Genomic DNA, 14379 nt, shown 5'->3' with positions numbered 1-14379 from the left:
TTAAACCATGTAGATTCGCATAGATAGGCAAACGTTTTTGTTTTGTAAGTATTGTAACTGCCTACATGTGACTTAAAAATTAAGTTGCAATTTCTGAAATACAGAATTTGGGGAAATATTTTCTATTTAATTCTTACCCCCAAGGGAACGTACTTTTTTTTTTTAAATCCTTAAACAATTAAAAAGAGGCTAGTCATGGGGGCTCATGCCTGTAATCCCAAGCAATTTGGAAGGCTGAGGCTGGAAGATTACTTTGAGCCCAGGAGTTCAAGACCAGCCTGGGCAATATAGAGAGACTCTGACTCTATAAAAAATTTAAAAAGCAATTAGCTCGGTGTGGGGATGCATATCTGTTGTCCCAGCTACTCAAGAGGCTGAGGTAGGAAGATTGTTTGAGCCCAGAAGGTCAAGGCTGAAGTAAGCCATGATCACGCCACTGCACTCCAGCCTGAGAAACAGAGCAAGGCTTTGTCTCAAAAAGAAACAGTTAAAAAAGTATTATGGTTGATAAGTATTATTGTTTTGAGTGCCAATAACTAATTTCCAAAAAGAACATTTAAAAGACAGAGTTCTTCCCAACATAATGTTTTGTTAGAGTATGTCCAATTTATAGAAACTATCACATAACTGTTTTAATAAGAATATCAAAATTACAAAGATAGGCAAGTAGGTAGATATAGGAAAAAATTATTTGGCTAAGTCAGTGATCCATGTGATATTTTTATGATAGATAATTTATAGCATTTTCCAGTAAAACATAGAAAAGACTAAATACATTTTGGAGGGGCCAAAGGTAAAACAAGATACCTGCTCAATGTTTTCCTGGCATTATAATATATGACAAATAAATACATAATTTTAGTAACATTTAAAACTATAATCCTTGTATATAAAGAATGTTACATTGGGGTTTAATTTTAAAGAAAAATATATGTGTACAGTTTCTTAAAAACATGAAAATTACATTACATTATATATAATACTGAATATACATTTTTAATTTTACACTTTTGAGTGTAGAATTTTTAAACATAATTAAATGGCAACAATAACTAAAAATTATATGATGCTTATAATGTGTCAGGTATTAAGTGCTTTAATTAACTCAATTCTCATTCAAAAGAATGCAAAGTATAGTGGAAGGGTCTATGATTCTGTTGAAAAAAAATAAATTATGCAAAGAAATTAATGAAAAGAGTAACAGATAAAATGGACATGATGTACAAAGAGCTAGCTAGCTAGGCAGGGGTTGGAGGAGGGGTTTTAAGTAGAATAAGCGATCAGATATTTTGTAGGGTGCCATTTAATATACAACCAAGGGGGTATTGGAAAGAAATCTGAAAATGTCATAAGGCAGTTTCATTAATCAGCAATAATGAATTCTGTAAAGTACTACATGTTTAAAATAAAATACATATATCAGATATAGGTCAAATTCTCAATTATCTTTTTATAAAGATTTAAAAATATGTCTTTTACCAAGATAAAAAGTCAAAACAATATAATAACAAAGATAGTATAAGTATCAGTGAGAAAGAAGATGGGAAGAAGGAGTTTTGGGAGAAGAAAAAGACGAAACAGAAGTCAAAAGACAACTACTGCTAAATAGCTGTTTAGCAATCCAAATATTCTGGTTTCATCCCCATTCATTCCAAAGGCCATAATTCCCAATTTGACCAATAGTGTCATTCTCTTTTGACTCATTTTGGATATATATACTTTTTAAATCAACCAGAGTTTTGGGAGGCTGAGGCAAGAGGATCTGTTGAGGCCAGGAGTCTGAGACCAGTGTGGGCAACATAGCGAGACCCTGTCTTTGAAAAAAAAATTAAAAATATTAGTTGGGCATGGTGGCATGCACCAGTAATCCTATCTATTTGGGAGGCTGAGGTAGGATTATCGCTTGAGCTCAGGAGTTTGAGGCTGCAGTGAGCCATGACTGCCCCATTGCACTCCAGCCTGGGCAACAGAGCGTGAATCTGACTAAAAAAAAAAAAAAAAAATCATTAAAGATCCCTTTTCAAGTAAGAATGATTTTTATGTTACTGAGTGAATTGTGGCATTTTAGGGCAAAAATGCGGAAATACTCTCAGAGCTCAAAGACTGGTTCTCTGAAATAACTCAGTCAGAAAAAAAATTTAAAAAAGATTAAAGAAGAATGAATAAAACCTCCAAGAAATATAGGATTACATAAAGCGACCAAGACTACATCTGATTGGCACCGCTGAAAGCAAACAACTTGGAAAACCTATTTCAGGATATTGTTCGTGAACATTTCCCAACCTCACTAAGAAGACTAACATCTAAATTCAGGAAATGCAGAGAATCCGTGCAAGATAATATACATGATGACCATACCCAAGACACAAAGTCATCAGACTTTCCAAGGTTGAAATGAAAGAAAAAATGTTAAAGGAAGCTAGAGAAAATGGAGCAGGTCACCTACAAAGGGAATTCCATTAGGCTGATAATAGACCTTTCCGCAGAAACCCTAAAAGCCAAAAGACATTAGGGGCTTGTATTCAGCATACTTAAAGTAAAGAAATTCAAAGTAAGAATTTCATAGCCTGTCAAACTAAGCTTCATAAGCAAAGGAAAAATAAGATTCTTTTCAGAAAAGCTAATGCTAAAGGAATTTATTACCACCACACCTGCCTTATAAGAGGTCCTGAAGATAGGGCTAAAAGTGGAAAAACAACAACAACAACTACAACAACAACAAACTATTACCAGCCACCACAAATACATACTTAAGCACACAGATGACTGATACAATAAAGCAACCACACAAACAAATCTGCATAATGAGTAGCTTATAACATGATGACAGTATGAAATCTGCACATATCAATACTCACCTTGAACATAAAGGTTTAAATGCCTCAATTACAAGGTACAAATTGGAAAGTTGGATAAAGAAACAAGATCCAATGGTATGCCATCCTCAAGAGACCGATTTCACATATAATGACACCCAGACTCAAAGAAAAGGGATGAAGAAAAATCTTTCATACAAATGGAAAATAGAAAAAAAGCAGGGATTGCTATACTAATTACAGACAGAACAGATTTTAAAGCAACAAAAGTCAAAAAGGAGAAATCAGGAAATGATACAGTGGTAAAGGGTTCAATTCAACAAGAAGACCTAACTATTCTAAATATATATGCACCCAACACAGGAGCACCCAGATTCATAAGACAAGTTCTTAAAAACCTATAAAGATACTTAGATGACCACACAATAATAGCAGGAGACTTTAACCCCCCACTCACAGTATAAGAAAAATCACTGAGGCAGAAAACTAACAAAGGTATTCAGGACCTGAATTCAACACCTGACCAAATTGACCTAATAGACATCTACAGAACTCTCCTCTGAAAAACAAGAGGATATAAATTCACAGCTGCACATGGCACATACTTTAAAACTGACCACACAATCAGCCAAAAAACAATCCTCAGCAAATTCCAGAAAGAAAGAAAGAAAAAAAATCATACCAACCACATGTTCAGACCACAGCCCCACTTCCCCACCCCAAACAGACATCAATGCTAAGAAAATTGCTCAAAACCATACAGTTACATGAAATTCAACAACCTGTGCCTGGATGACTTTGGGGTCAACAAGGAAATTAAGGCAGAAATCAAGACATTCTTTGAAATTAATAAGAAAAAGGGACAACATACCAGAATCCCTGGGACACAGCTAAAGCAGTGTTAAAAGGGAAGTTTATAGCACTAAATGATGACATCAAAACATTAGCAAGATCTCAAATTAACAAACTAACATTACAGAGGAAAAATAAGAGCAAATAAGCCTCCAAATCAGCAGAAGATAATACCATAATCACAGCTGAACTGAAGGAAATTCAGATGAAAAAAAACAAAAACAAAAAACACCATTCAAAATATCAATGAAGGCAGGAGTTGGTTCTTTGAAAGAATAAATATACAGAATGGAATACTATGCAGCCATAAAAAAGGATGAGTTCATGTCCTTTGTAGGGACATGGATGCAGCTGGAAACCATCATTCTCAGCAAACTATCGCAAGAACAGAAAACCAAACACTGCATGTTCTCACTCATAGGTGGGAATTGACCAATGAGATCACTTGGACACATGAAGGGGAACATCACACACTGGGGCCTATTGTGGTGAGGAGGGAGGGGGGACGGGGGAGGGATAGCATTAGGAGATATACGTAATGTAAATGACGAGTTAATGGGTGCAGCATACCAACATGTCACATGTATACATATGTAACAAACCTGCATGTTGTGCACATGTATCCTAGAACTTAAAGTATAATAATAATAAAAAAGACAGCTACCTAGATTAGTAAAGAAAAAAGAGAGAATATCCAAATAAACAAAATCAGAAATGACTACAGGGACATTACCACTGACCCAAAAGTAAAAAAACAAAACCTGAGTACCTCTATGCACACAAGCTAGAAAACCTAGAATAAGTGGATAAATTCCTGTAAACATACAACCAACCAAGATTGAATCAGGAATAAACTCAATCCCTGAACAAACCAATAATGAGTTCTAAAATCAAATCAGTAATAAAAAGCCTAAAAATCAGAAAGTACCAAGACCAGACAGATTCACACTGAATTTTATCAAATGTATAAGGAAGAGCTGGTGCCATTCCTATTGAAACCAGTCCCAAAAACTGAGGAGGAGGTACTCTTCCCTGACTCATTCTATGAGGCCAGCAACATCTTGATGACCACAAAATGGCAGAGTCAAAACAAAAAAGAAAACTTCAGGCCAATATCCTTAATAAACATGGATGCAAAAATCCTCATGAAAACATCAGCAAACCGTATCAAGCAACACATTACAAAGCGAATCCATCATGATCAAGTAGGCTTTATCCTTGGGATGTAAGGTTGGTTCAACATATGCAAATCATTAAATGTTCACATAAACAGAACTAAAAACAACAACAACATGATCATCTCAATAGATGCAGAAAAGCCTTTTGATAAAATTTAACATCCATTTATGTTAAAAAATCTTAATAAACTAGGTATTCAAGGAACATATCTCAAAATAGTAACAGCCATATATGTCAAACCCAAAGCGAAACATCATACTTAATGGGCAAAAGCTGGAAGCATTTCCCTTGAAAACCATAACAAGACAGGTATGCCCATTCTCAAGACTCCTATTCAACATAGTACTGGCAGTCCTAGCTAGAAAAATCAGGTAAAACAACCAAACAAACAAAAAAATAAATACAGGGTATCCAAATAGGAAGACAGGAAGTCAAACTATCACTGATTGTAGATTATAATATTCTATACCTAGAAGACCCTATAGGCTCTGCCCAAAAGATCCTTTATCTGATAAACAACTTCGTCAAATCAGGATACAAAACTAATGTATGAAAATCAGTAGAATTTCTCTACACCAACAACATCTAAGCTGAGAGCCAAATGAAGAATGCAATACCATTCAAAATAGCCACAAAAGGGATAAAATACCTGGGAATACATCTAAGCAGGGAGGTAAAAGATTGCTACAATGAGAATTACAAAACACTGATAAAAATATCACAGATAATACAAAAAAAGGAAAAGCATTTCATGCTTATATATAGGAAAAATCAATATTGTGAGAAAGGAAAATAAATCTTGGGACCCCCAAATCACTAAGTTAAAGGGAAAAGTCAAGCTGGGAACAGCTTAAGGCAAACCTGCTTCCTATACTATTCAAAGTCATCCCTCTGAGGCTCACTTGAGACAAATCCATATCTCATTGCTTCCTCTCCCCTATTCCTTATGTAAAAATGCAGATTCACTGAGCCAGATTAAATTATGTATTCAGGAGAAGGCTGATCAAGGACTCACAGTAATGCAACCTTTTGTCTCTTACCTACTTCTAATTTGGAAATACCTACTTTGAGTTGTCCCACCTTACAAGACTGAACCAATGTAAGTCTTACACATACTGACTGTAAGACCTGTCTTATGTCTCCATAAAATGTATAAAAACAAATTGTACCCCTGACCACCTTGGGCAGATGTCTCAGGACTTCCTGAGGCTGTTGTGGGCAGGTCCTTAACCTTGGCAAAATAAACCTAAATTGACTGAGACCTGTGGCAGGTATTTGGGGTTCACATTCTGGTGGCCATGAAGGGATTCTGAGTGGAGGTGCCCCTGATCTTTCACAAATCTCCTATAGGTACCAGCTTGAGCTATCTTTATGGTTCAAACCAATAGGACAATTTTCTGAGGCCTGGAAGCTCCCCCTCCAGAGAATCCCTGACCTCCCAAGCTTTAGTCAAGATCTAAAGTTTATTTCACTGTACAACTCCTTGTTTTTGATGTTTTACTTGCTTCCAACAACAAAGGCAAGTCTTCCTGCTTTCATGATGGAAGGCAGGTAACTCCTTCCTGGAGTTTGAGTCTGCTTCCAAAAGGGAAGGAGAGTTTGAGCTTTTTCCTATTTCTAGGATGACAGAGAACAGCTTCAGACCCATCCCTAGGTAAATACCTAAATTGGGATTTTGTTTTCACTAAAGTTAAGATTAAGAACCAGCTGGTCTTCATTTCTCCTTACCACTGGAGTGCTCAGTAATCACATAAATTGTGCAATTGTTTGTGTTGCTTAACTATTTTTTTGTTGTTTGCTTGTTTCTGTTTTTGTTGTTGTTTTGGTCTTTTTCCCATTGGGTTTGACCAACTCTATCTGATTTGATCAAATCCAAAGGAAAGCTCCATATTATGTGTGTATTACTTCATTTTCATGCTGCTGATAAAGACATACCTGAAACTGGGAACAAAATGAGGTTTAATTGGCCTTACAGTTTCACATGGCTGAGGAGGTCTCAGAATCATGATGGGGGTGAAAAGCACTTCTGATGTGGTGGAGGCAAGAGAAAAATGAGGAAGAAGCACAAGCAGAAAACCCTGATAAACCCATCGGATCTTGGAAGACTTATTCACTATCACAAGAATAGCATGGGAAAGACCAGCCCCCATGATTCAATTACCTCTCATTGGGTCCCTGCCCCAACATATAGGAATTCTGGGAGACACAATTCAAGTTGAGATTTGGGTGGGGACAAAACCAAACCATATTATTTCGCCCCTGGCCTCTCCAAATCTCATCTCCTCACATTTCAAAACCATGTCTTATGAATCTATAAGGTCTGCTCCTAACTACATGTCAAATACGTCTATGTATTTATGCATCAAGTATATGATGTTTCACTATTAAAAATGCATAAAAGTGCTCTAATCGGCTTTTTAAAAAGGTGCTTAAATCAAATACTTAACCAGAAAAATACAGACTTTAAGACAAATGCTTTTTCAAGTTCACATGGCTTAACTAAATCTTTAATAAATAATCTGGTTTTTAAAATTTGGTGAAAAAGAATTAGAAATGGCTTCAAAATTGTCAACATACATTATTTATGTCTGCTAGATGTCAAAATTTGGTATGAGGGTTACAAATCCGTAAATGCGGCTCAAAAGAATTATCTTTGTTTACATAAAATGTAATAAATAAGGCATTTAATATTGGTTGGTTAATGAAAACAACTAAATCTTGACTTATTGGCAAACAAACAAACAAAACAAATAACATCAAAACAAAAAACTCACATTTATCTAATCATAATGTTCTTACTTAGGAAAACCTGGAATCCACAGGTTATAAAAATGTTTAACAAGAAAACTTTAAACTTTAAATAACTATCATAGTTTTCATAAGTAATCTGGGTAAACTATTAAAAAATGATAATTAATTATGACAAAAATGCTGATAGTGACATGAACAATAAGGTCTAGGCTGAGGTGGTCTCAGACGGAGATGAGGAACTTGTTAGGAACTAGAGCAAAGGTGATTCTTATTATGTTTTAGCAAAGTGACTGGCAGCATTTTGCCCCTGCCCGAGAGATTTGTGGAACTTTGAACTTGAGAGAGATGATTTAGCGTATCTGGCAGAAGAAATTGCTAAGCAGCAAAGCATTCAAAAGGTGACTTGTGTGCTGTTAAAAGCATTCCATTTTAAAAGGAAAACAGAGCAAAAAGTTCAGAAAACATGCAGCTTGACAATGCAGTGGAAAAGAAAAACAAATTTTTTGAAGAGAAATTCAAGCCAGCTGCAGAAATTTGCATAAGTAGCAAGGAGCCTAATGTTAATCCCCAAGACCATGGGGAAAATGTCTCCAGGCCATGTCAGAGACCTTCATGGCAGCCTCTCCTGTCACAGGCCCCGGGGCCCAGGAGGAAAATGTGGTTTCGTGGGCCAGGTCCAGGGTCCTCCTGCTGTGTGCAGCTTAGGGACTTGGTGTCCTGTGTCCCAGCCACTCCAACTATGGCTGAAAGGGGCCAACATACAGCTCGAGCTGTGACTCCAGAAGGTGGAAGCCCCAATCCTTGGCAGCTTCCATGTGGCATTGAGCCTGCAGGTGCACAGAAGTCAAGAATTGAGGTTTGGGAACCTCTGCCTAGATTTTAGAATATGTACGGAAATGCCTGGATGCCCAGGCAAAAGTTTGCTGCAGGGCTGGGGCCCCTCTGTTAGGGCAGTGTGGAAGGGAAATGTGGGGTTGGAGCACCCACACAGAGTCCTTACTAGGGCACTGCCTAGTGGAGTTGTGAGAAGATGGCCACCATCCTCCAGATCCCAGAATGGTAGATCCCCTGGCAGTTTGCACTGTGTGCCTCGAAAAGCCATAGACTCTCAAAGTAAATTAATAATTAATTAGGTGAATGTAATGGAATAAATGCTTGTGGATAATCTTGTCATATAATTTAAAATCTAAAGTCATATTAAGCTAAATAATAGATAGTTATTAAATGTCTGGATCATTTCCAATTTTTTTATTACAAGAAAACATTTTTTTCTGAAAAAAATAAACGTGCTCTTATTAAAAAACACTTTTTGTCTAATTCAAAAGTTATTTAAAAGTTATTTTAAAAATGATGTAAATGTAATCAGTAAACAAGAACAATGTAAAGAAAGTTATAAACATAAAGAGGAATTTTTGGCAAGAAAGGTTAAAAGAAAAATAATTTTATATGAGAAAAAATCTTGTACAGTAAATTTTTGTCCCAGAATAAAATGACTGGTTAAGAAAGAGGAATGTCTAGGATAAAACAGGAAGTTCGAGCATGTAGTAAATGATTTGTATCAATTTGTCTATAATTAAAGAGAAATTATAATAGTCTTTCTAGAGATTGGGTTTTGACGTTAAGAAAACCACTTATACACTAAAGACTTGGTTAGAACACTGAAATTTTCTTAACGGATTGATTTACTCTTAATAAATTATAAGAGATTTTAATTCTTTATAAACTCGAAGTTCAACTTTTATTGTGTCTCACTGTTTTCAGTTTTCTCTCTTTTAAAGGGTGCAAAATAATAACGCTCTCCTGCAACTCATTTTCAGTTCATATAATTTTCTTCCCCCTCGGGTTCTGTTTCTTGTGGCCTGATGCTAAAGATGTTTTCTTAAAGGTCTAAAGGAAGTGTTTCCTTCCAACATAATATTCTGTGTACCGCAGAAGGTCTTTTCTTTTGCCTTTTCCTGGCCTAACAGATTTATGTTTTATTGAAATAATTCCTATTTCAGTATTATTAAGTTTTGGTTTGCTTAGAAAAAAAACTCGAGATTATAAAAATTCTTTAAATTAAGGTTATTACATCCATGTAACTTTCTTATGTGCTTTAAAAGTCCTTGTGCCATTGAGTTACAGGGCTTTGACTCCTGTGTCTAAAAAGGACACCAGGTCCTGCTAAATTTTAAACACTGACAGCAATTAAAGCCACATCTTCAGGCCTGGTAGAAGATGCCAGTAAAAATAAACTGCATTTGTGAAACACAGGGCTAGAAATTAAAACAATAGTTTTTATTGTTTTTTTTTTTTTACTGTTTTTTATTGTTTTATTTACTCCTCAAGGCCCAGAAAGTATTGTGGAAGAGGTGAGTGCATGAGATTGTAAGGGCTGATTTTAAGAGATAATATTAGTTCAGTTTCTATAGAAATTAACCATTAATATCAAAGGCACACTGATACAAAACCAGTATGTGGGCCCCTGTGTCAGATAAACAAGGTTTTCTCGGAGCATTAACACACTCCTTAATACAAAATTATAAAGGTTACAAGCAAGTTTATGGAAATTATATCTTATGGTCAAGATTCTTAAAATTTTATAGATTGTTTACAAGATTTTGAGAGACAGATTTAACTGGTCTTGTGCTATCTTTATTAAGTCATATTGTTTCAGAAATTAAGTCTCCTCTCTCAAAGAATAAAGGTGTCTTTTTTTTGAAATCTCTGAGTTATCACTTTGGCTAAATGAATGACTTATTTTACAATGACCCGTGATCCTATTCTGATGATATGGTTTTAAACTTTTTATAAATGTTATTAAATGCAGATTAACTGAACCAGACTAAATTGTGTATTCAGTGGAAGGCTGGTCAAGAACTCAAACGAATGCAGTCTTTTTGTCTCTTATCTATTTCTAACCTGCAAGCCCCTACTTCAAGTTGTCCCACCTTATCGGACCAAACCAATGTACATCACACATATATTGATTGATGTCTCATGTCTTGCTAAAATGTATAAAAGCAAACTGTACTCCTGACCACCTTGGGTACATGTCTCAGGACTTCCTCAGGGGTGTGTTCTTAACCTTGGCAAAATAAACTTTCTAAATTGACTGAGACATGTCTCAGATATTTGGGGCTCACAATTGTTACAAGGGTCAAACCGCCCAAAGTAATCTACAAATTCCACCCAAGCAGATATCTGGCAATGTCTGGAGGCATTTGTGGTTGGCACCACTAGGGGCAAGAGGACTGCTACTGGCCATCTAGTGGATAGAAGCTAGGGATACTCTAAACATCTTATAAAGCACAGGGAAGCTTGCCACAAGAAAGAATTATCTAGCCTAAATGTCAACAGTGCTGAGGTTGAGAAACCCAGTGTTATTAGAAAACACTGATATATACTCAGATTCGATGAGATGTATTGCTAGTAAAGGATGCCAAGGTCTCTAAAACCATCAGATATCATTTTGTAAAAACTGCGAGAAAATGCTGGTTTAAGAAGAGAAAATAATAGCATGTTATCAGGTAAATAACAATGTCTTAAGGGTATTTTACCTTGTCATTGGGCTAATTTTTGTGTAAGATTCAATTTTTTAAACCTTAAGAAAAAATCAGACTATTTTTAATTTTTACTTGAAATGCATTTGTTTATAAGAGTGTATTTTAATATCATTGATACATGTTCACTTGAAAATATTTGAGCAACAGTAAAAAATACAAATATGAGCGAAACAAATTACCTTTAATCCTACCAGCACCAACATTTGAAGAACCACTCTCTGGAGCACTTTGCTCTCACTGTGCATGCATCATATGGACATTAAAAATAAATAATTTTACACCATAGGGAGAGATAGATTGCAATGCAATAATAGTAGGGGGCTTCAGCACCCCACTTTCAATAATGGAAAGATCATCCAGACATAAAATTAATAAGCAAACATGGATGCGAAAATACTTTAGGCCAAATGGACCTAACAGCCATATACTGAACATTCTATCTAATGGCAACAGAATACACATTTTCTTAAGTACACACACAACATTCTACAGAATGGATCATGTTAGCCTATGAGGCAAGTCTTAGAAAGTTTAAGAACACTGATATTATATCAAGTAACTTTTCCAGCCACAATAGTATGAGACCAAAAATGAGTAACAGGAGAAATTATATAAAATTCACAAATACATGAAAATTAAACATGTCTAACAGAATGAAAGACATAAATCATATGATCATCTCATTAAATGCAGAAAAAAATGACAAAATTCACCATCCTTTTATAGTAAATACACTCCTGAAAAAAACAATGGGCCAATTAAGAAAAGGGAGACTTAAATATTTCTGGAGACAAATGGAAACGGAAATACAATATACCAAATTTATGGGCTGCAGCAAAAGCAGTTCTAAAAGGAAAGTCTTTAGCAATAAATACTTATAACAAAAAAGAAGACTGCAGATAAACAAGTTAATGTGCTGTTAATGAAATAGAAAAAATAACAAACTAAGACCAAAGTTAGCAGAAGGAAAAAATAATAAATATCAGAGAAGAAATAAATGGAACCACAACTAGAAAAACAGTACAAGAAATCTACAAAACTGAGTTAGTTTATTGAAAAGACAAACAAAATTGGCAAACCCTTAACTAGTCTAACCAAGAACAAAAGAGAAGGAACTCAAATAAATAAAATCAGAAATAAAATAAGAGACATTACAACTGACACCACAGAAATACAATGGATCCTAGCAGACTACTATCAACAATTATATGCCAAAAATTAGATAACCTAGGAAAAAAACAGATAAATTTCTAGACACGTACAACCCCTACCAAGATTGAATCCTGAAAAATATAGAAAATCTTAACAGATCAATAACAAGTGAGAAGACTGAATCAGTAACAGAAAGTCTCTCATCAAAGAAAAGCCCAAGTGCTGATGGTTTCACTGTTGAATTTTACTAAACATTTAAAGAAGAGCTAATACCAATTATCCACAAACTTTATCAAAACATTTCAGAGAGAATACTTCCAAACTCGTTATATGAGGCCAGAATTATCCTGATACCAAAGCCAGACCAAGAATGTCACAAGAAAAGAAACCTACAGGCCAGTATTCTTGATTAACATAGTTTAAAAATCCTCAACAAAATACGAGCAAGCTAAATTCAACAACATATTAGAAGGATCATTCACCATGATCAAGTGGATTTATCCCTAGATGCAAAGATAGTTCAACATCCACACATTAATAAATGTGAGATATCACATTAACAGAATGAAAGACATAAACCATATGATCATCTCATTAAATGCAGAAAAAAATGACAAAATTCACCATCCTTTTATAGTAAACACACTAAAAAAGTAGGTATAGGAAGAATGTACTTCAACACAAAAAAGTCACAAATAATAGGCCCACTACTAACATTATACCTAAAGGTAAAAAAGTAGAACCTTTTTCTTTAAGATCATGAACAAGATAAGGAAACCTACTTTACCACATCTATTCAACATAGTAGTGCACATCCTTGCCAGAACAACAAGGCAAAAGAAAGAAATAAAAGGCATCTAAACAGGAAAAGAGGTGAAACTTTTGCTGTTTGCTGATGACACGATCTTATATATAGAATACCCTAAACACCTTAGCAGAAATCTGTTAAAACTGATAAATGAATTCAGTAAAGTTACAGAATGCAAAGTTAATATGCAAAAATTGGTAGCATTTCTCTACATTAACAACATACTTTCCAAAAAAGATATCAAGAATAATCCTGTTTATGATAGCTACAAAAATATATATAGTTAAAAATAAATTTAACCAAAAATGTGAAAGACTTTTATAATGAAAACTATAAGGTGTTATCAAAAGAGACTGAAGAAGACATAAATAAATGGAAAGATAGCCTACATTCGTGGATTTAAAAACATAATATTGTTATAATGTCCATACTATTCAAAGTGATCTACAGATTCAATGCAATCACTATAAAAATTCCAATGTCACTTTTCAAACATATAGAAAAAATAATCCAAAAATTAATATGGAGCACCAAAACATAAAACCCAAATAGCCAAGGCAATCGTGAGCAAAAGGAACAAAGATGGAGACATCATACTACTTGATTTCAAACTATACTACAAGGTGCCTATCATAATTCTGAAAGACACAATTCCGAATGCCATAATCCCGAATGTCGAAATCCTGAACTGAAACCATGAAAAATGATAATCCCTAAAGTCTAAATCCCTACAGTCTAAAAATCTCTAACATCAAATCCAGAAAATCACAATCACAAAACATTAAAATTCTGAATGCTGAAATCCTGAAAGTCAAATTCGGGAGAACAGATTAGTGCGTTTTCAGTCTCCTATAGGGTATTCGCATCATATTCACTGCATCGTGTTAGGCAGAACTATAACCCGGTTACTGTCATTATTTGGAAATTAAGTATTGTTGAAGGAGATGTGTGTGGATGCCAAGTTGACAAGAGATGAATTTGTGGGCTTCATTTTAGGTGTAAACTTGACTGGATTAAGAAATCCCTGGAAACCCAGTAAAGCGTTATTTTGGGTGTACCCATGAGGGTGTTTCCATAGGAAATTAGGACGTGAGTCTGTCCTTAGTGAAAATCTGTCCTCAGTGTTGGTGGGCACAATTCAATAGGCCAGAGACCCATAAAGAACACATTCAGAAGGCAAATTGGTCTCTCTTTGATAGCTGAGACTTTTCTTCTGCTGCCTTGGACATCAGAACTCCAGCTTCACTGGCCTTTGGAGTACAGGACTTAACAGTAA

At 35.1% G+C, this 14379-nt stretch overlaps 1 protein-coding gene across 1 annotated transcript in view; it reads left to right on the top strand.

Moving 5' to 3' along the window:
- The window catches only part of ITM2A (integral membrane protein 2A), a 900602-nt gene that overhangs the window by 65137 nt on the left and 821086 nt on the right, over positions 1 to 14379 (top strand). The window lies entirely within an intron of this gene.

The sequence above is a fragment of the Macaca thibetana genome, chromosome X (assembly GCF_024542745.1).
Source record: "Macaca thibetana thibetana isolate TM-01 chromosome X, ASM2454274v1, whole genome shotgun sequence".
NCBI lineage: Eukaryota > Metazoa > Chordata > Mammalia > Primates > Cercopithecidae > Macaca > Macaca thibetana.
This window is presented reverse-complemented; position numbering and strand designations above follow the sequence as displayed.